At 42.9% G+C, this 22,661-nt stretch overlaps 1 protein-coding gene across 5 annotated transcripts in view; it reads left to right on the top strand.

Annotated features, from left to right (window-relative positions):
• Positions 1-1,232: 1,232 nt before the first annotated feature.
• The window catches only part of kcnab2a (potassium voltage-gated channel subfamily A regulatory beta subunit 2a), a 90,530-nt gene continuing 69,101 nt past the window's right edge, over positions 1,233-22,661 (top strand). For 2 of the 5 annotated variants that reach the window (XM_018725697.2, XM_018725693.2), the window contains exons 1-2: positions 1,233-1,337; positions 16,069-16,266. The gene's annotated coding sequence lies outside the window, so the exon portion shown is untranslated. Of the gene's footprint in view, positions 1,338-3,268; positions 3,402-16,068; positions 16,267-22,661 lie in introns of all 5 variants that reach the window. The other 3 variants (XM_018725694.2, XM_018725696.2, XM_018725695.2) reach the window with 3 other exon arrangements.

Below are 22,661 nucleotides of genomic sequence, written 5' to 3'. Positions count from 1 at the left end.
CTAGCTGTATAAGTGGGTAAACAATTACAGGTAATTTATCAAAAAGACTGTTTTGTCAGGCCCACATTGGCATTGCAGAGGGAGGAACACAGTAGCGTAAATTCACAGTACTGTATTTTAAAAGGGGGGGAAAAAAGGGTTAAGTTCTCATTAAAATAGGCGTGAAAACGGCCTCTCTTCAAAGGGGAAAGAGTGACGCTGTCAGGTCCCTTTTGTGTATTTTGTCCTGAAAATAATCGAATATTGTTCATTCTGTTAGTCATTCGCTGCGTCAATCATTCGAATTTCCACTTATTAGGCGTTTCCCTCGTGCACCGCCTCGTGTTGAGTGGCGTGTACTATTGTACCAGGGTGAGGTACTGCTTTTCGTTCTCTCCTGTATGTCTGTGTCAGTGTGGCATGACAAGTGAACCTTGACCATCGTGTCTGCGGGGGGTTTTAACGCTGGGTGCTCCGGTTTCTTCCCACAGACTCGTGTTTCAGGTTAGTTGGCCACAATAAATTGCCGTGTGTGTGTGTGTGTGTGTGTGTGTGTGTGTGTGCGCGCTGTGGACTGGTGTCCCGTCTAGAGTGCGCCTCTCGTAATGGTGCCCGGCGCTTTTGGGATGGGCTCCGGACCGCTGCGACCCTTCCCACGATAAGCGGTAAACGAGAGCGACCGAGGTTAAAGGAATTAATTTAAAATTAAGAATTTTCAGCGGAATGCTAGTAATTACGTAAAGTTTTAAAGATAACTAATTTAATTTCTACCTGGGATTAAGTTGCTGTGGCGGAAAAGATACCGTAGATGAAGGTACATTCAGGTGAAGGCCAAAATGTGTATGATTTTGTTGTGGCTGTAGAGTTCTACTGGGCGAAATTAAAATTTTTAATTTTATTGGCGTGGGGGGGGGGGTGACCTGTTCTTCGAGGAGACGAACAGAAAAAACTGCCGTCGAACGTCCTTCTCCCGCCTTCTCAGCGCGCACCTCGGTTTGAAATGCATAATTTTGGAACGCCAATCTCAGCCAATGAGGAACGGAGTACCGGAGAAAGACAGCGTTTTCGGCCAATCACCATAGACTTTTTAGTCGGTACATACGAATCAAGCCTGGTTTTACGGACTAGGGGGAATCGACAGCACTCGCAGCCAATGGGCTGACGCATTAGGACAAGATATAAGATTATTATCCAATTAAATAATTTTACCCGCGAAGTGGGCGGGCTTTAGCGACAACGCGTGGTAGGCGCCCTGAAAGCGGTAAAAAATAAGAGCTCGCGCCGCTTGAATGAGTATAGGTGGCTGCAGTAATACCCCAGATTTTCTGCGTTTGTGGTATATTTTGACATACATACAGGTAAGTCGGGCACTAAAACTTTTTAAAATATCGACAGATTGGTAATCAAGTTTAAAATATGTTCCTACCTTCCTACCGTTATTAATTAACGGCGTTAATGGGACTGAGATTGGCTCTTTCTCACGGTGAGACTCACCGTCACGGGATAGCATTAGCTAGCCGACGACGTTTTGAGTGATAATCCATTACTCTTGAGGGAAATAGTTAATAGAAGCAACTCTTAACAGCATTGCAGCTGTGGTACGTTCTGTTCTGGTGAAATAGAAGTCAAGGAGGGGGGGAAAGTATAATTGAGGGCTTGGTGTGATGGGGTCGTGACGTGTAGAAATCCAGTTTGCTCCAGCTCAGCAGGTGTTTCTCTGTGCACGTGGGAGGAGGTGTCCGTCTGACTCCTCGGAGTCGTGCATCTTCACACGGTCCTTAAATTAAGGCTTAATTCATTCACTTCACCCAGTCTTTCATTGCCTCTGTCTGTCACCTATCACGTTTTGAATTAGATGAAATTTCCAGTTTCTCCAGCAGGTGGTTATAATATCTGATTGAGTTGCTTAGAGGTGGAATTTCAAGGACACTGAAGTATATCACCTCTACATGAATCCAGGCATGACATAAGTGACAGTGCAGTTCGGTGCAATTGCTGGGCTACACATTTACATTTGTTTAGCTGACAGTTTAAGTTTTCTCCCAAGCTATTTACAAATCAATTAGCCTTATTGGATATTTACCCACTTATACAGCTGGGTAATTTTACTACGGTAGCAATTTAAGATAAGTACCTTGCTCAAGGGTTCTGCAGTTGAAGGTGGGATTCAAGCTTGTGACTTTTGGTTCCAAAGGCAGAAGTAGCTTTAACCACAATGCTGCTATTTATTTCTTCCTGGTACACATATACTAGCTTTACTTGGTTCTGTCAGTGAAACCGATCACCTGTTAATACTACTTGTTGTCCTTTGCCGTGAGATATTTTTTGTTGCTGTGCAATACGCAGTGATGCACCACCCTTGAGCGTGTAGACAATTCTGTGATGCAGCAAATCGCTGGCATCGTAGAAAGGCCCAAATGCCATGTTGACTTGTAACTCCAAGAAATTAAGCATTTGATTGATTTTATATGCGATGCATTTCCATCCTTTTGCCACCAAACCATAATTGTCTGTGTTTGCGAATGGGGAACAATTGTGGTGCTTCCTGTGCGAAAATGCAAATCAGTGCATAAATGCACGCGAAGCAACAGCGCGTATCAAGTTAATTGATGTTGAAATATGACAACAAGCACAAAATGCAACAAAGGCTAAATAGGGCTCCGTGTTCTGGAACTCAAACACAAGTTTACCAAACTGTTGTAATTTATTCCACCAGACATCAAAATATCCCCAGGGACCTGTCCACCTTCATCTCCTGAAAGCAGCTGCTGGGTCTACAAAGGAAAAGCACTGAATTTGGGCTTGATTATGTGTGGGGTCTCTGAACTGCTTGGCTCTGCTATATTGTTGCACATGATCTTCACTTCCATCTGCTTATAGCTTTTAATTTGACATTTTGTTATTGCTTGCTATGAAATCCAGTTCATATTACATTCACTTTCAAATGATTAATCTTTTGCTTTTGTTTTTTTTGTTTCAATTTTCAATTAACTTTTTTTTTTTAAAAAAAATTGTCAGCATACTATGGTTAGTTCTGAAGCAGTTCTAATGCAGTTAAAATATCAGGGGCTTGAAACAGATCGGTAGCATTCTCTGGTGGAGCAAACATCTAGCAGCCAGGAAGAAAATATGTGTTTACAGGAGGAAATGGAGCCAAGATTGCTGAGGCAGTATTGCAAAGGTAAGGATTTAAAGGAGGTTGCGATGCACTGGGCTAGTATTCATGAGTTTCTATTGCCAGTTTCCGTTAAGTGCTTGTGCACTGGGGCTTTTCTTTGCAACCCTGTAGAAACAGGAAGTCATGAGCAGGAGAGGTGCGAGCCCTGCCTTACATTGCACATCCATGCAAGTTGCAGTTGCCTGCCTGCTGTTTCCTCTGATGGGGCTGTCTTCTGAGTTCTGCACCCGTACCAGAAATAGAGGTATGCTGCATCTCACATTGGCTGGTAGGCACTAAGCACCACCAGAGATCTTGGTAGTTGTGAAGGTGTTGCAGTTGACCTTAAAAACCTCAGGGTGTTTGTTTCTGTTACCATTTCTTATAAGGTTTCTTATTTTCATTTTTTTCAAAATCTGCAGTATCGTGTTCCAGCTGGTCTGTTGGATTGACTGAGTGAGACTGCAACTAGTACAGCATTCTGCAGACAGTAGCTGTTGGTTTAGCTTTAGAAGTGTGAATTGCTGAGTATTTTGTTGGGTAGTGGCAAGTTATTTTTAGTTTTGTATGAATGGTGCATATGTAGTCTTTCTGCTGTACACTTAATGTGTATTGTGCCTTGGAAAAGTATTCAGACCTCTTGAAAGTTATCCACATTACTTGGATTACAAATTATAGTTCTGGATTCTCCAAGTTTACGTGGATGAAAAAACTACACCCTTACAAGGACACAGTTGTCTCTCTTAATTGGACAGATATGTTTTGTGCATGTGAACCATTAAATAATAACCACATTCTCTAGATAGTTTTTTTTTTTTTTTTTTTTTTTTTTAAAGGCATCATTGGTGAGGCTGTGTACCTGAAGTAAAGGTATGAGAATGGAAGACTGAAGAACATACCACAGAAATTAGAGGTAAAGTGATCATAAAAATGCATAAATTAGGAAAACGGTACACAAAAGTTCTCCCAGTTGGTTTTGTTCGATCAGTATTTTCAGTAGAAGTTATGTATGTTCAGTATATTGGTAGATGTTGATACTGCATTACACAACCCAGACACTGCTTAGGAAAGGTCATCCACCAAGACATAGACATGTGAGGAGAAGACATGGAGAAACAATTACTTTGATGGAGCTACAGAAGTTAGTTCCTGAAAGTGGAGGAAAGGTGCACCAGTCCACAGTATCAGGAGCATTACGTAAAACTGGCCTGTGTGGGAGCATGGCAAGAAAGATTATTCAGTCATCTCAAAGCATGTAAATGTCCCAGCTAAGATGTGTGGAAAATATTTTGTTGTCATGAGACCAAGATACAGCTTTCTAGTCAAAATTCATAATGCTGTTTGTGATGCAAAGCTAACATTGCCCATGCCTCAACAAACATCCTGACAGACAAGTATGGTGGTGTCAGTAGTGTGCTGTGGGGATGCTGTTTTTCAGCAAGGGTGGGGAATATTGTCAAAATTGAAGGAAGAATAGATGGAGCAAATTTAAAGGAAATGCTGCAACAGAACTGCCTTCAGTCTGCTGAGAAATTGAAGCTTGGGAGAGAGTTCACCTTTCAGCAGGAGATAATGCCAAACATAAAGCCAAAGCAACACTGCAAATTTAAAAAAAAAAAAGAATTGGGGGGGGGGGGGAAGGTTAATGTCCTGCAGTGACCCAGTCAATGTACTTACCTCAATTCCATGAAGAATCTGTGGCACTTTGAAAATTGCGGCTCACAAGCATCATCCAACCAACCTGAACAACCTTCTGTAGATTTGCCAAGGTGAATGGGGTAAAATAACTCTGGAATTGTCTGGAAAGACTAACAACTTAATTTGGCTCTGACTAGTGCTAGAGCATATGAGTTCAGAAAAATACTGATTGTTGAATGGTTCAAACTTTTAACAGGTTTGAATAGTCTTGCAAGGTCCTGTGTGTGGAGGTGTAACGAAGAGGGATCCATGGAGTTTGCCTTCTGAAGTGTTGGCAGAAAATGCACTGAAATGAAATTCCCTGTAAGAAACTTTTGCATTACAATAATTGCAGTCCCCAGGTTACAAATGTCCCAAATGTCTGAGTTGCGTACAACCTGTAGTTACAAACAACCCTCAATTTTTAATTTTTCTTTTTTTAAAAAGATTACTAGGAAGGGGATCAGGAATCAGGATATTCTGAAAGTTTTATGCAGCTACTTGTGTGATTAACATCCTTTCATATGGTGGAAAGGAACCAACTGCACTTTAGAATCATGCATCAGCATCTGTGTCTTTTTCTCCTAATGTAATGTATACATTTTCTATGAGATGTATGTTGCTTTGGAGCAAAGCGTCTGCTAAATAAATACATGTAAATATAAGGCCTATTCTGTTAAAAATTCAAATTGCATACAATGGTTCTAATAACGGATGTTACACCCTGCTTGCGGAATCTCATTTGAGAAACCCGTTTCTCCAACACTCTTGAGTGAACCCACGACAACATACCCGTCTGTAAGTCCCTCGTTTCCGCTCCTGATGTCCACGGCTCTCGACACTTGTATCGCCTCCTTGATTACGACTTGGATTCTCCCCAAGACCTGTTTGTGCATCGACAGACCCACGCCTGTTCCCTGCTCCCTTGTGTACCGACAATAGAGATCCTGTGATTGCGTCCACACACCTACCTTAGTCTCCTGCCTGCTCACTATGATACGGACCACGGATGTGTTACTGTATTTGGCTTTATTTTTTTTACAAAATTTTTATTGAATATATTTTAAATTTTTTGTTTTTAGAAAATTGTGAAATACAGTAACACACAAAAATGATGACAATTGAAACTGAAGTGGAAATAAAGCGATCGGAAAAAGGTGACATGCCAACAAACATTGGAAAATGACCATTAAAGTTTTAATATTTTTTATACCTACACACATTTTCTTTACTCCTTTGTATCATAAATATGGTAGTTATGTTTATCACTATTACATCATTACATTGTATTGCTATATTAAAGATGTTTTAGCCTATCTGGAAGTGTTTGTTTTTTATGCATAGAAAGGTATACTAAGAGAAACATTTGACTGATGTTAGATACTCAACATACCTAACTGTTCAGACTTAAAGACAGACTTAGGACCAGAACTTGTTCGTAATCCAGGGACTGCCCGTAATCAGGATAAAACTGCCGGCTCAAACAAAAATAAAATCTTAACCCTAATGTGATATTGCTGTTCTCTGTAATGAGCTCTTTCTCAAGTGTTTGCATATTTGCCGAATGCATGCTTACTAAGGAAATGTTGTGCTGCAGCTGGAGACTTTAATGCCATGCCTGGGGCAGGGATGTAGTTCTCCAGGCTGAGTCACCGGTTGAAGGTTTCGGTTGTGGTGCCCTTCAAGTCTGCTGTCGATCAAGAGAAAGGCTTTAAGGGAGGCGTTCTAACGGCTTGGTTCCACACAGCAAATGTCCAATGTATGGGACTGCTGTCAAGTGCAGAGCAAAGCCATACATGCAAAGACTGGCCTGAGATGAGTTGTCTTTGTCAAGGTCATGGTGAAATGTCAGCTGTGCTTTTGTATTTGGTCCAACGCTTGTTCTTGGTGTTTCTCAAATTTAATACGGAACACTGGCCGATATGTATCCCATTTTATCTCCCCAAACTCCAACCGGTATTAAGTATTGATAGTCTTGCTGATCAGTCAGATCCTGAATTTCATGACTTTTTACTTTAAATTTCTTAGTTCTATGATTTATAGATGTGTAATGTGCATAAATGTTTGTCAGTTTTTAACATACAGTATCCTTGTGCTGCAGCCTTCACGTGACCTGCAGTTGTTGCATTAATTTCTTGCATTTTGTTCAAGAGGTATTGAGAGAATTATGGCCTCTTACTGAACTTCCCTTTACGCTTTTGTTTGGAAAGTGTGGTTTCGGGTTTCTGCTTACCATGAATAAAAAAGGTAGTATGTCATGTGGCTTTGTGGATACTGTGACGTTTGACAGAATCCTGCTTTATTATAGATTCAGCAGTTTAACTGGAACGCAGCTTCATCTGTTAAGTGCATATTAGGTGTTTATGTAAAGATTGACTTTCTTAAAGTTTGTCAGACACCAAGATATGACAGTTTATATGTAAACAGGGAAAACTTACATCTACAGCTGAGAGGAGTAATATATAATGTTGGTCAGTAATTAAATCTTACAAAGGTGTACTCCTCTCAGACTTCTTATTTTCCTTGAAATGTCACTTCACATACTAGGCAGTCAGAATGTTTAAGGATTGTTATGTAGATGGAATAGAGCAAAAAGAGAATTTTTTTAAAACAGTTTTGTGACTGCCTTACACTACACTGCAGGCTTACGGTGCATTTAGTTGTGTTGGAGATATGTGTGTATGTACAATCAGTTTCCCTTCATCCCAGTTACTGTATGATAGTGTGTTTCGAGCCACCTGTGCTTTTTCTGCTCTTGTGTGGCCATTATACGGTATACCGAACATTCTGAAACCACATATTACAAAAGTCAGTGTTTATGTATTAATTCAACCTTTAATGGAAAATACAGAGAGAAATAGATGAAAACAGTGCAAACGAGTTCACCCCCACAGAACAAGTTGACCTGGTATCTTTCAGCGCCAGGCCTATGTGATCAAACGTGGATTCGGTCTGTGGAGTCTGCATGTTATGCTAATATTTTTGCAGGTTTCCTCCCACAGTCTAAAGACATGTGATTCAGGTGTATTGGTAACACTAAATGACCTGGTGTGCATGTGTTACATGGCTGTACTTGGCTGTACTATAAATGTGTGAATTGAATTCAGTTTATTTTTGTAGAGCTCTCTTCTGTCACAGTGACACAGAGTGCTGAACAGATTAGAGGCATAATATAAAGTAGGCTATACACTAAATTACTGCAATAACTATATAATAATTAAAGCTGTAAGTAATCCTACTGGCCACGGAGGAAAAGGAGAAAAATGACCGAACGAACAGACCAAAAGACAAAGGCGAGAAAAAACCTTCCCTGTTTCTGGGGTCCAAGTGCCAGTGTCTGATTCCCTCCCCCGTAAGGTATGCCTGCTGAAGTTATGAGAATTCGACCTTATGAGGAGTTTTATTCATGCATACACATGCAGTATGTATGGCTTTGAGTCAGCAATCCACTTGAAACACTTGTCTTTAGAAAGCCATGCAATAATAGAGTAATTAACAAAGGAAAACTTGCATTTATTCATTTAGCAGGCGCTTTTCTCCAAACCGACGCACATCTCATAGAAAATACAATTTGTGCATTACATCAGAAGAGACATAGTTGCAGACGTGTGCTTCTTAAGTACAGTTTGTTACTTTCACCATATGCACCAATGTAGCGCCATAAAACTTTACCAGAATATGAACGATTCCTAATCACCTTCCTGGTAATTTTTTTTTTTTTTTCAGATAAATATAAACATTTACGTTACGTTGCAGGAGTGGCTGTGTAAAGGACTAATCTGGGCATGTTTTTAAAGTTATAGTGCATGAACATTTATACCATTCATGAACTTAAGAGCTCATGGACAAAGTAAGTCTGGACGAGGTGAGTTTTAAGACCCTTTTTAAATCTGGACAAAGATTCAGCAGTTCTGAGTGAGAGGAGGATGTTGTTCCACCACAACGGAGCCGGAACCGAGAACCTCTGTGCTTTACCTTTCTTGCGTGGGACCACCAAGTGGACAGATGTGGAAGAGCGTAGCGGTCTGGCTGGGGTGTAGCGCATGATCAAGTCTTGTAGATAACTGGGAGCAGTTTTAATTATGCATTTGTAGGCCATAACCAGGGTCTTAAATTTGATCCGGGCAGCTATGGGAAGCCAGTGTAGAGAAACGAGTAGAGGAGATGCATTGGAACACTTCGGCAAGTCAAACACAGCTTGGGCAACAGCTCCATTACTGCTTGCTGACAAAGCATAGTCAAGTCTACTTTTTGGTGCGGCTCACACGTTCTAGTACCCGTCTCCAATAACTATTGCTAAAGTTCATGTCTGTGTGTTTCTGGTAACTTTAAATGATGCAGGTTTTGGTGGTATGTTTAGGCATGTTTTTAGGACTTGGCTATAACTGATAGAACAGATTCTTCTAGAACCTTTTTTCCTAGTTTCATAATTAACGAATGAATGAATTCTTTTTTTATTCCCAGAAGATAATTCTGCTTGGCTGCAGCAGCATGCGATGTACACACAAACATATATGCATACATGCATGAGTACATATATAGTACACTGATACATGTAATAGAACAGTTAATTTTCAGCAGGGGATTCCAGGGCTGTGGAGTTGGTACACAAAACCTTTGACTCCGACTCCAGGAATCCAATAATTGCTTACGACTCCGACTCCACAGCACTGCCCAAAAGTTGCATGTTATTTTGGGGTTCGACATATACACCAGATGGCCTTATATGCTGGCATATACAGTATATTAAGTCGAAGTTAGTACATTTTTTCCGATTCCAGTAACCTATTAATTGCTTTCAACTCCGACTCCGCAGCACTGAGGGATTTTTTGACTAGCATCACCGTGCTTGTGCAGTCAGGTTGACCCCTCACCCTGCTCTTTCCCATCTGCAGTATAACACCTTGAAGCCAGTTGTCTGCCAATGTGTGCTTGCTTTTACATTATTGCCATATGGAATACTGCCCCTGAGCCGGTGTGCTGTACCTTAAAACCTGCGAGTTCTAGTAATCCTCAGGAGCCTCCTGGGAGAGACCCAGAGTGTTATGCGCTGTTATAGGTGGTGTGACATACCTGGGGTGAAAACACAGGATGCTTTGCTGGTAGAGCAGACTGATGAGTATCTCAGCCCCTGTTGCTATGCATGCTGTTATGAAGACATTTCTATAAGCACTTGCAGGAAGTAACCACAGCAATGTTGAATATAACTATAAAATGTTTGCTAGGCTGATTAAAAAATATATTATCCAAAGATTAAGCTAACTTACAGTTAATTCTGGATTTTCTGAATTTCCTCACCATCATAGTCCTTTCTGATGCTCTTAAATAATGTTGTACAGTATATATCATTGCTCTGTGCAGATCTGTTCTGACTCCTGGGTAGTGTGCTTTCTGCCATGAGAGCAGACCTGTTGTAGATCATATTTACCCTAGGGCTCAGTTGCACTCCTGTGGGAAAGTGTCCTGTTGTGCTTAAGTAAATGCTCTAAAGAACACTTGAAGAAGAAGGGATTCCAAACTGCCCTCTGGAGAGCTTTGGGTCTACACAAAAGGAGAGTGATTTTTACAGTGTAGGATAACAGCATTGGGTGCTGTGCTTACCTGAGTGGACTTTAGGTGGAACAGAGGAAGTGGTCATAGTAAATAGGGTGCTTTAAGGTGTCCAGCTGGTTTAGTGATGAATGAATGCTTTGGTGTGCTCTGGGCACTGGTTGTCAACATGGGTCTGCCCCTTCTGCATTTTAAGGGAAATGAGGACTGTTTTGTTCCAGCAATTTAAACAAACATTTTTGTTTTTCCTCTTTCTCTGCATCTTAAGTACACAAGTGAAGACGGAAGACAAGAGTGACCAGAAGCAAGCTCAGAATGTTGGGAACACTTCTTGGTTTGAATATAGCAGTTTATATTCATCTTGAAATGTTTCTTTCTGTAATAGATCTAAAATAGTCAATTAATTCAATAACCAGATATCCCCCATTTTTCACTTATGGTCACTTGGCTTACTCACTATCAGTAACCTGTGGTTCAGAGCCTATCCCAAAAGCACAGGATGCTTGGCTTGTCAGGGTACACCCTGAACAAAATACCAAAAAATTGCAAGGTTGATGCACATATTTAGTCACAATTTTCCCTAAATCTTGTGTTTATACTGTGGGAGGAAACCAGATCACCTACATGAGCATACTAACATACTGACTCCACACAGAGTGAACAGGGGTGAAACATATGTCCAAGATGGCAAAATCCTGTTGTGCGCTCTTAAATTGAATCTAAAATGTCTGTCATCTAAGTGAGCTTTTTTTTTTTCTTCCCCCCCAGACTCCCATTGTCAAGTCACTACTCTCTGTGCAAAAAGCAATTAGTTTGTGAAAGCAAAAGGTGCCTTGTGTTACAGATCTGTGACGATTGTGATAATTTTTCACACCTATTTATCAGAGCCATTGTTTTTTGTTTTCTTTAAATGCACGAGAGGAGGCGGGATACTGACCAAGGCTGTCTTTGGTTCTTTCATATTTCTGGAGCAATTATCTCATTAACCCCAGGAAATTTTCTAGTGGAAGTTGAATTTGGTCGCCATGACTGCTGGATTAATCATGTCACAGACGGTGAAAAGGGCAAGAGAGTCAAATTAACTGTGGTGTTCTATAATAGCCACCACCTCCAGGGGACATTGTGTAACAAAGGGCACTTTCTATACAACAGAGTGCATATGAATGTTTTGTGCTCTTATCCAAATGGCACGAAGAACAATAATGTAACACATGTTGCGTAATAATGTACCATCTACTTAAATGTGTCATGTAATTGTCCTGCCTCTTTCTTACTGAGCTTTGTTTCAGCATATTAGTGTTCTCCCACCAGCGAGTGTAGTGTCAGACCATTTTCAGACCAAGGGCACAAAAACCTATGGTCTACCATCCGCTCGGGATTATCAGAATGGTTGAAAGGTATTTGCACACTGAAGGACAGGCATCGAGCGTTGTCACCTGTCTGTCCCTAAGGCCTGCACGCTCAGCTGAAACTGCGAGGAAAGACCTGTCAAAAGTTGTAAAATTTCATCGCTAGATAATAACGGTGTGTTCTGTAAGCTGGGACATGGACCTATTTGCCATGTAAAGCAAGCTGAGGTTGTGCTCTGGCAGCAACTTATGCCAGGCTATAGTGAGAAGGAGAACTTGTAGGATCAAAAGGGTTCCGTGTGCAAAATTTAGTTTATAGCACAATATACAAATGTAATTGAATATTCTGAACCCACAAATCCTGTTTGCCACTTTGGGTACAGTGCTCTGGAAACTTAAAGTTGGAGACATTCGTGCGGTTAACCCATTGTGTGGCAGCATGACAGGCAAGGTGGAAGCAGGAAGTGGTTGATCCGGGTTCGACAGGCATTGCCCCCGTGGAAGCCTGGAGCAGAACAAGAGGGGAGACAGGCTGTACTGTGGCTCTTCCTGCAGAGCTCTCAGCACCTGCTTGTCCTGAAGAAATTGCACATGAAAACAGACAAATTTAACATCTGTAAACCATCAGTACACAAGAAAAATGACACATTAACAGGTCTGATTTTCAGCTCCAGAGTATATGTTCAAAGCCTCGTTCATTCTGAATGCACTTGGGTGGTTTTTAAAAAGGGGAGGGTGTTCATCTCTTCTTTTCCCGAGTCTGAAAATGGAACAAAGAAAATGCTGTGGTTTAGTAAGTTGCGTGTGAATTGAGTCGTAATTACGAGAAGAATCGTATCGGAGAGGCCTGGCAGTTTGCGCGCAATTGGTCTGCTTTTTCACTGACTCGATAAGGATGGTTTAGGGTCGTTGGCAGTTCCTATGGAAGAAATCACTTCTGTACGTATCACTGGTATTGTGCTAGACCCAGAAGCAGCATCTGTGGAAATATGCTTGCTAACAGGTTTCATTATTGTAAACGGCTTGTTTTATGGTCGGTGTTGCTGATTAAATTGCCCATCAAACAGTTCTCCTGTCATTGATTTGTCTATAAATAATCACATCTCCTTCACCAGGACTTGCAACTTCGTTCCCGCGTAGACGCAGAGAGGGACTGGAGGGGGTCGTGTCCCGTTTCATTCTGTAGTTCTGCTCTCTACTGCCCCGTGTAGCCTGGGTTTGCCGCGGAGGTTCTCGACTGTGGCGTGTTTCAGTGACTCAGTTATTTAATTAGCCCAGAGGCTGCATTGCTCTCTTTACAAGGGAATGTCAGCTTGAGTGAACAGGGAGGAAAAAAATCCTGCTCACAACGATCTCTGCCACTAGTGCAGCATGAAAAGGGAAGCATAGTGAAAAGGGCACCTATACTTAAGGCCAATTAATTACAAAACTTCGCTTACAGTAAACTGAATCCGTAATATTTATTTTTAGATGAGGTTTTGTTGGCGAACTAGAACGTAATGAAGGCCCTTTTTGACGTTTGAACAGTAATGAGTACGGATATTGTGAATGAGTGGATTTGTATTCTGTTTATTCTGTTTTCTGTTTAATTTTGTTGCATGTGCTCATCCTTAAAGATGTTCCACCTGAGTTTTTCTGCAGTACCCCCTCCCTTTTATCAAAGGCAACCAGGCAAGTTGATTTAAAATGTTTACCTGAAATTTTCAGCCACCTTTCAGCTGGAGGCTTGTCGCTCATGCTCCGGTACACAAATACCTGTGCATTATGCACAAACTGTTGTTAATATTCCTTCTGTGGTGCCCAAGACTACAGTAGCTAAGCACTTATATGTTGAGGCCTTTTTAATTACAATCTTACTCGTATTGAGTTTCACATAATGGCTAATTATAACTGGCAGTCATTCCTTTCAGGATTGCCATCCACATGTCCTGCTGGCTTTTAAGAGGCATTTGTTCAAATGGCATACGTTAACAAGGTAAAAGCTGTGAGACTTAAAAGAAAAAAAAAAAAATATTCATAATTACTGTTGAAATTTGTAGCTGTTTTGTCCTTGGGTGTTACACCATGTGGGACTGTAACATTTTGCAGCTTTTGATATTCTAGTGATTTCTGCTTTCCTGGAATGTGTGTACCACAGCTCAAGGCAGTGGCAGATTACTCGAGTTGTGTGTATTTGTCCATCCCCATGAAAATGTTGTCCTGCCCATGCTAGACCTTTTTGTTTTATGGTGATGACTGTGGCCAGAATCCAATTTCTCGCCCCGTTGGGCACATACTTGGATGTCGTTTCCGAGGCTGTCGAGGATAACTGAGGGATCTTGAAGGTCAGGTCAGTTGTGAGTGCCGGTGAGGTTCCGTTACCTTGTGTTTTGGTTAAAGAGCGTTGACATTTGGAATGGCTGTAAGAACTGCTCCGTGTGCCTTTTGAGTCGACTCCACCTGTGTCCATCTTTCAGGCTGTAGGGAGGGGCTGAGCTCAGCACTGCTGGCCGCAAGTGTAAAAATCTTGAAATTTGAGTTGTGACCAACATGTCAGATATAGAGAACCTCTCAATTAAGAGGAAGAACTAAAAATGTGTACTGTAGGAGGCGAATATGTGTTATGTCTTTTCTGAGTTTCTACATTTATATTAATTTACCTCGTTCTTTTGTCCAAAGTGACTTACAGTTATTTACACATGTATACAGCTGAGTAATTTTATTGGAACAATTTAGGGTAAGTTCCTTGCTCAAGGGTACTACAGCTGGAGGTGGGATTTGATCCTGCAACCTTCAGGCCAAAGGCAGTCGCTTGAACCACTACCCTGCCAACTGCGCACTGTAGCCAGTTGGAACTGAACTATACAGGTTGTGGGTTACTTAAGCATCAGCTGACACACACAGCATGTGGAAAGGACCCTTGGAAAACGTGTGCGTTTTAATTCTACTGAAAAGATTCTGAAAGGCGGACGGAGACAGTGAAAAGTAATGTGACATAACTCGTCTTTGCAAATTTCACAAGAAAATGGATGTTGAAAATAAGCTATCGTATGTTGCATTTATATTTCTCCAAATAATGGAACAATTAGTGTTTTCAATAGAATAATTTTTTTTTTTTTTACAATACAGCATTTAAAAAAATATATTTATGTATTGTATATTTTAAAAAATATTTTAAGCATCTCAACATAGACTATTGGTCATCTTGCATCGTAAAATAGGTAGTCTTTAGATTTTAGCGGAGATTTGTGGTTGCTTTATATCTGAAATATGATAGAAAAGAGTTCTGCTGGTCTCTTGTGTGCTTAGTCAATAATAACTTCATCTGATTTATTATTTATCATGCAATTCCTCAGCTCATGCTTTTACATAAAGCAGTTCGCAGAGCTTAGTTTTACGCATTACCAATTTATACAGCTTGGTGTTTTTCCTCTATTAAATCAGGTTCAATGGGTCCAATGGCAGGGTTCCTCCTGGAACTCAAATGATTTTGTTAGAAGTCCAGTTCCTGGGGGGGGGATGCTGTTCACCCTCATGTCAGAGATGATGGAGTCCAGCTTGGCCTGTTGTAGGCCATCATCTCTGAAACAGTTCATTGGCAAACCTTCTCTACCTCCATGTAGTCACCATGCATTCCTTGTTCTTCGGGTCCAGACCGGATCTGAAACAGCAATGCTGGCGCTGAGATCCTGCACCAGTACAGCTGGGATTCCCCAGTGTTCAGAACTGAGGATGGCCTGCGCTCTGTGCGTAGCTCAGTGTGCGTGTATCTCACCATTCAGCCTGCACACCACCGGTAGTGTCCATGGCAGGAGGAAACCTGCACCGTCAGGCTTTGAGTGCAACTGGAGATTTGCTTATTTAATTATTTTAGTTGCCTGCTGCAGTAATTGAGAATCACTGGTCCCTTGGCATGTGAGAGTACCCTCTTGAATGAATTTGAGCCAAGCTGATACTGCAGGAACGGCCGCTGGTCTGCTTCCCGTTGTTTCATTTCATTATAATCGGAGAAATGTCCTCCTTCAGCCTCATTCTCTCTCTCACCCTTTTAGCTCTCTGTCTCTAACTGTATCCATCTCCCTTCCTCCATCATTCTCTCTCCTGCTCTTTCTCTCTCTGGCAGCTTTATTCCCCTGCATGGTCACTGTACTGCTGACAGAGCGGAGGGAAGAGGTGTGTGTGTGTGTCTGTGTCTGTGTGTGTTTCTGTTTCTTTGTGGTGGGGGGGAGGGCGAGCTGCTTTTTATGCATCTGCACTGTTCAGTGACTCTCACTTACTCTGCAGGCTCACTCACATACCCCTCCCCTCTCTCTCTCTCTCTCTCTCTCTCTCTCTCTCTCTCTCTCTCTCTCTCTCTCACATGCTCATCCACACAAGCACACAGGCACTGACATAGGAGCACGGCAAGAGAAGACAAGACACGGGCAGTGTCCCCAAGCCTCCTTCCCCTCCCTCTCATCTCTCCCTCTTTCTTTCCTCCTCACACCTTCCAGAGGAAACCCGGTTTCCCCAGTCGGACTTCTTCCTCCCCAAACCGGCTGGGATCGCTGCATCGGCTGTCATCAAAGGACAGAGGTGGGTATCCAATGCAGAGTCTCTGAGCTGCCTTCCCCTTTCCTTGCGTGCGTGTGTAAATCTCTGTCAGTGTCGAGAGCAGGGTCCAGTTTTCTATGTTATCCCGTTTGTCTGTCTCCTCCTTACCACCGCATCTGTCAATATGCTGCTGCACTGAGAATCTGCTCTACATCCCACATTGTAGCTAGCATCTTCTTGCTATCCTCTCTGTAAATGTGTTAATGCCTGCCCCGTTCCTGTAAATTTGTCACAGAGACGTGAAGACACAAACCGCGAAGTTATCATGGTGGGATTGTATTTGGGGAATAGCGTTACTGCAATTTGAGCGCCCCATTTGCTTGCACGATTGCTCGCCTGCCACTGCTGCCGCTGTGCCCATCTGTTGCAGCAAGAGCGGGCTCCACAAGGCACGTTTCACTCCCCCGGGCTCCCCCCCAGATCCGCTTCCGGTGGCAACTGGCAACAGAATGGGTTGGAAATGCGGCTGCTGGAATGCCGCACTGTGATTCTTGTACTTTTTTAAAAAAAAAATTTCTTAAATCGTCACCGTCTCTTGTTCCAAGTGTGGTACCATCAGGAGTGTGTGTGTGGAGGGGAGGTGGGAGCTTGTTGCAGAGCTCTGTTGCAGCAGTGCTCAAGCAGCTGATGTTTCTGAGCCATCCTAAGATGCCAGTTCGCGGTCTCAAAATTATCAAAAAACCTTTCAATCTTTTCTGAGTTCTGCTCATATCAGCTGCTCTGACATTTATTTCTAGTGTGTTCCAGATGTGAGTAGGCAGTGTTTTGGAGGAGAGATGAGATTAAATCTGCCAATGAATGTGAATTATGAAGTGAAAGTTTTAAAAAGAAAAATGTATATCTGAAATTTTTCTGATGATACTTTGAATTGTTATGTAACCATACTCGATTTTTCACAGTTGAGGGTGTGTAATCAAAAGAGAGAAAAAAAACAAGTTAATTAATTGTAATTCATATTTGGATATGCAGGGAACACTGTACATTCCATAATGTATTAATATTTTGGTTTCATATAGAATGGAACATGGAAATATTCCTAATCTCATCACTCTCACCTGATGTGGTGCCACGGTGTAGCATCTCACCTGCAAGAACCAGAAGCACTACAGTCTGTGGGTGTCATTCCTGTGCCTTTCATTGGTGATGCATTATGGGTATTTTTCTATTTTGCCAGCGGAACAACAGTGCTTGTAGGACACTCACTCACACCTTCTCAGTGTGTCTGAAGAATACATTCCGTTTCTGCAAAATGTGAGCGTTACGTATCGCATGCAGCACATTCAAAGTATATTGCTCATGAAATGTAAAGCTGCAATATGTGTGGAATATATTGCTCAAATACACTTGCGTTCAACATGTTTTGCTTGTTTCCTTGTGTAACTAGGCATATAGTCCCCTGATTTTAATCTTTTTTCTTAATTCATCTGGCACTTTCCTCAAGACTTACCGTGTCAGGCTTGTACACTGAGATCTAATTACTCGTTTGTGCAGTTTGCCCATTTTTACTGGAATGTTTTGGGTAAGTACCTTGCTGAAGTGTACTACAGCTGGGGGTGGGATTCAAACCAGGGTCCCGTCATTTCCAAGGCAGTGGCTCTAACCACTGTGGCACCTACTGCATATATATTTCCTTTACAAAGGCTGCATGCTTGTTTTTCTACTGTGAAAAGAGGGCTTGTGTACATTTCCAGTTTGGCCGTGTTAATCACCTTTGACTCTCTTCCTCACGGTACCAACAGTTATGATTGTAGGATGGCATTCTGGTGAAGGTGCTTTGGGCTTCTGCTGTCTCACACCCCCCCCCCTGCTTGGTGTGCCATCCATCTAGTAGTGTTTCCTGCCCCCTCCTGTAAGAGGCACCGACAAGCCGACGCAAGAGCGACTCCCTTTGTGCTAATGAGCTGGAAGGCTGGGCTCATCACAGTGGAGGCTTTTTGACCAGGACTTGATACCTTTCGGTGTCGCTCACCCCCCCTCCTTGCCTGTAGTGCCACCCTGGCATTGAGAGGTCTATTCGACATATGGACCAATGTGCTGGAGTTCTCTCCAGGTGGCATGTGATATTCTGCAGGACGCAGTAACGCACTTCTCTCTCCCTACAGCATACTCTGGTGCTGTGTGAACGTTTCAAAGCGCTTTTTAGAGAAATGCAGCTCATTAGACCACTCAGTTACTGTGAGGAATTGAGGTGCTTCATTGACAAATCACCTGCGCAATCATTAACGTCTGTTTGATGCTCCTGAAATACAGCCATGTTATGGGCTTTAACAGGATCATTTGGCTTAATGTAGAGCTTAATTACTTTATGGAAATGGTGGTAAAAGGCTGTGAAAGCTGTGGTGTTTGTGGTGTTGTTGCGGTCTCCCAGATGCCCTTTGTGAACACAAGTAATTGTGATTCTCCCAGATGTTTGGCATTGGCACCACGTAGTCTAGTGTCTGACCTTGGCCCTCCAGTCCTCCTGAAGGTGTGCTGTGAGAAACACACAAACTGGGCATCGACAGCAGCTTGTTGTGCTGTCCATTTCAGTACCAGCCGGTTGGTCTACTGTCAGACGGCTATGCTATGGACCGGGGTACTTGCCCTGGTTTGAACCGCTTCTTCACTCTTCCACTTTGCCACAGTCTGGTGATCTGTTATTCCATACAGGATTCATGGAAGTCCCAACAGTTGCTCCCTCCCCCACCATTTGAACATTGATCAAGAACTTGAAATGTGATGGAAGGCCACACTTAAATGCTGTGTGCCTGGATCTGGCCTTAAATTACACCACTGAACCAGACTTTAAGATGTAAAACTGGTTATAAGACCTTAATCAATGAATTCTTCGGTCGCTCTGACGGCACCCCCGCATGATGTGGCCCTGCTGAACTTTTGCACCGTTCCGCATTTATCTTTGGATAGTGTGTGTGTAGTAGTTACTAGGTTAGTTTTTGTTAATACTGTAGTTATTCAAATTCAGTGTATTGGACAAATACATGCTGAGATCTTCTTCTGAAGATGATGAACATTTATGAACGTTTTCTTTTTTCCGTCAGCCTTTTTTTTTTTATTATTGTTTTTGCAGGCTTTCGCCATGAGGTGTGGTGATGGTTCATTGTCTAGATAGAATGCAAATTAAATTCAAGAGTCATGGCTGTGATTTTTTTTATTATTATTATTATTATTTTTATATAAAGTCCCCTTCCCCCTCTCCCCTTAGAAATTCCCCCACCCCATCTCCCTGCCTAGTGGATGGGCTAAGCAGAGTGTTGGGCCACCTTGGTGGGTGGAGTGTCTGGGAACAGGTGATTCCAGAAAGCCTTAGTTCCATCCCTCAGCCTGACAGACAAGCTACCCTGCCAGCGACGGACCTCAATTTCAGAGTCGCCCCTCCTCTCTGGTTTTGAACCGGGGGGGCATGGAGAACAGATGCCTGCGGCGCGAGGCCACATGTCTGTTTTTCCCGTGATGCTCAGCCATTGCGTTGGCCACCGTACACAAGCGAAGGCCGATGTGTGACAGGGAGCTGCGGGCCTTCCAGTTGGCTCGTCTTCTGTGATAAACAAAGGCTGTCTGCAGCGCCCGCCGCCGCCACCGCCGCAGTTCTGTTTGCTGACTAGCGCTGCGCCGTGCCGTGCCAAGCAAGGGCTCCACGCTTCACGTTCTAAAGAGACATGAGTGACTCGGTGCTGGTGTGTGGGTTTAGTGCCTTTTCAGCCCTGCATTTGCTGCAGAGGGTATTCAGGAATCCCTTGTCTTGGATGTTGCTGCAGAGCAGGGGGGGGGAGGAGAGAGAGAGAGAGAGAGAGAGAGAGAGAGAGTGAGTGAGTGCCGGGTGGAGGACTGACACGCTGGGTTTATTGCTGAGTAAAGCCTGCAGCTCGCTGTTCTGCAGCTAGTTACGGACCAATCACGATGCAGCTGTATGCCTTAGCTGGCAAATTGGCTGTGTCTGTGTCAGTGTGTGGAGGGAAAGCAGTTGTAGTCGTTCTGCTTCGAGCGCTCTCGTGATGCCCGGTCAGTCTCTGCCATGCAGAGGTAGGACACTGTATAGTTGCACGCGTGGCTTTGGATGTGCAGTCCACAGATGAACAATGGAGATGGCAGATGGACTAGTGAACCCGCACACAAATACGCAGCAGTACACTCTGATTGACGTTGATACACACACATTAACACAAAGTGCTTAAGCGGTGTATATTGAGTAACATTCAGGCTGAACTGTTATCGCTGGAATAACGTGTCTTTGGTGTGGGATACTGCGCAGTGATACACCACTCGACATTTCCTGAGGCTACAATACAAAAAGACAGATGTGTTACGCTGGATTGATAAATATATACACATCTGCATACTGAAAGACATATTTCCACTGACAGATCCAATGCACACTGTTGCGGTCTCATAAAATATGTGATACGTACTGTGGGGCAGCAGATAACGTGTCTTAGAGCCAATACCTTGCAGTCGAAGGAACCAGGTGTAAATCCCACTTCCTTCGGGAAGGTAATCACGCGATACGGTAGAAATGACTCTAAGTTGTCTTGGACCAAAGTGTTGACTAAATAGATAAACATTTCACCATTGATACACTAGTGTATGGTGACGCACACAGATGTGCAAAGACTACCCACATACGGAAATGAAGTTGTATTAACGTATACGAATGGCAACTAGGGCACTGAGACGACTTGAAGGCACATTGCAACATTAATCACCTCCAGCTGAGTGTCATCACATCACTACCTGAGAGATTTTTTCATGTCATGTTTTTCTCCAAAGTCACTTACAGTGTTAAGCTGCTTTAAATGATTTATCTATTTGTACAACTGGTTAGTTTTTTATTATTTTATCCTTTCACAAGGATACTGTGGAAGGAGGTGGAATTGAAATCTCGGTCTTCCATAGTTCAAGGCTCTGTTATACCACCTGCTGGCCCAGGAAATGATGATCTCTCCATATGGTGTAGCAGTGCGTTCATTTTTGTTAATCGGGGGAGACGAGCCCCATGTTTTGTGCCAGAAGCTCGAATCTGTTAAGGTAGTTGAACCTTTGCCCTTTTCTGCTGTCCAGGCATTGTGAAACAACCCATTTCTTCCAAAGCTCCTTTTGTATTGGGCTCACTCACTCACACTTTGTTTGTTTATTGATTTATTTTGTTAATTTGACACTTTTCTCCAAGGCAGCTTACATTGTTTAGCTACTTACAATTTACCCTTATATACAACGGGGTCATTTTATTGGAACAATTTAGGGTAAGTACCTTGCTCAAGGGTAGTACAGCTGGAGGTGGGATTTGAACCTGCTGCCTTCAGGCAAAGGCAGCTGCTTGAACCACTATGCTGCCAGCTGCTCACTGTAGCCAGTTGGGACTGAACTATACAGGTTGTGGGATACTTACACATCAGCTGACAGACACAGCATGTGGAAAAGACCCTCTGAGAACGCGTGTGACTCGTAGATAGTATGGAGTTTGACAGATGGTCCCCTTTTGTTTGTCTTTTTTTCTTTTTTTTTTTTTCCTTTTTTGGGTTTATAAATAGAAGCTCCTTGAGGTGAGACATGGTGATTAGGGGAGCATCGGCGCTACAGCATCAGTTGAGTCCACGTTGGGCTCTGCCACTAAGGCATCCTCTTCTGAAACCAGTCAGCTACTCGTCATTCTCTCTGGTGGTTTTTGGGGATTTTCTTTCCCCTCCTAGTTTTGTTGTTAACAGCGGGACTGGTGGCGTTAGTGATGTGTGTTTGCGTGTTGGAAAAGCAAGCCTGGCGCATTTCCTCATCTGTGTTTGTGTAGGCGTTGGACAGGTCTCAGAGCCGCCACTCTCGGTTTTTAGGGCAGTTGAGTTAACGCCCTGCATAGTTGCCGGTTCCTCATCAGGATGCAGAGCAGGAAGTGCCTCTGCAGGCAGGTCTCCTCACAGCTGGAGTTTTATCCTTGTGTTTCCCTACTTTCCTTCACCATTTACCATGCTTTTCCTCTTCTGTACCCAAGCTACGAGCTGTCCAGTCTCTCCTGGCCACTTTTCCTGGGAGCTTTTGGAACCTCACTGCATTTGCACCTGTTCTCATGAGCCTTTTTACACCACTCTTGTCTTCTAACTAGTCTTTTTTTCCCTCTTAGTTAACAAGATCATTAGCTGTGGTGTTCTAACAGCTGGGCGAACATTGTCAGGTACTGTCTGTGGCTCAAAGTCCAAACAAATAGGAAGAAAGTAAGGAAATTCTGAATTATTTAGGCAGCCTGCACCCATCTCCTGTCTGTAAGATGGAGATGTAGGAGTATAAATAGAAAACCCACAAAGTGCCTGCTTGAAGTGTTCCTACCGCAGTGGACCCCTACTTCCCCCCACAGATCACCAGTGAGCTGCAGTGTGTGCTGCAAGCACCAGAGA

This window comes from Scleropages formosus, chromosome 22 (genome assembly GCF_900964775.1).
Source record: "Scleropages formosus chromosome 22, fSclFor1.1, whole genome shotgun sequence".
Taxonomy (NCBI): domain Eukaryota; kingdom Metazoa; phylum Chordata; class Actinopteri; order Osteoglossiformes; family Osteoglossidae; genus Scleropages; species Scleropages formosus.
The sequence above is the reverse complement of the archived record's forward strand: the minus strand, read 5'-3'. Positions and strand labels throughout refer to the sequence as shown.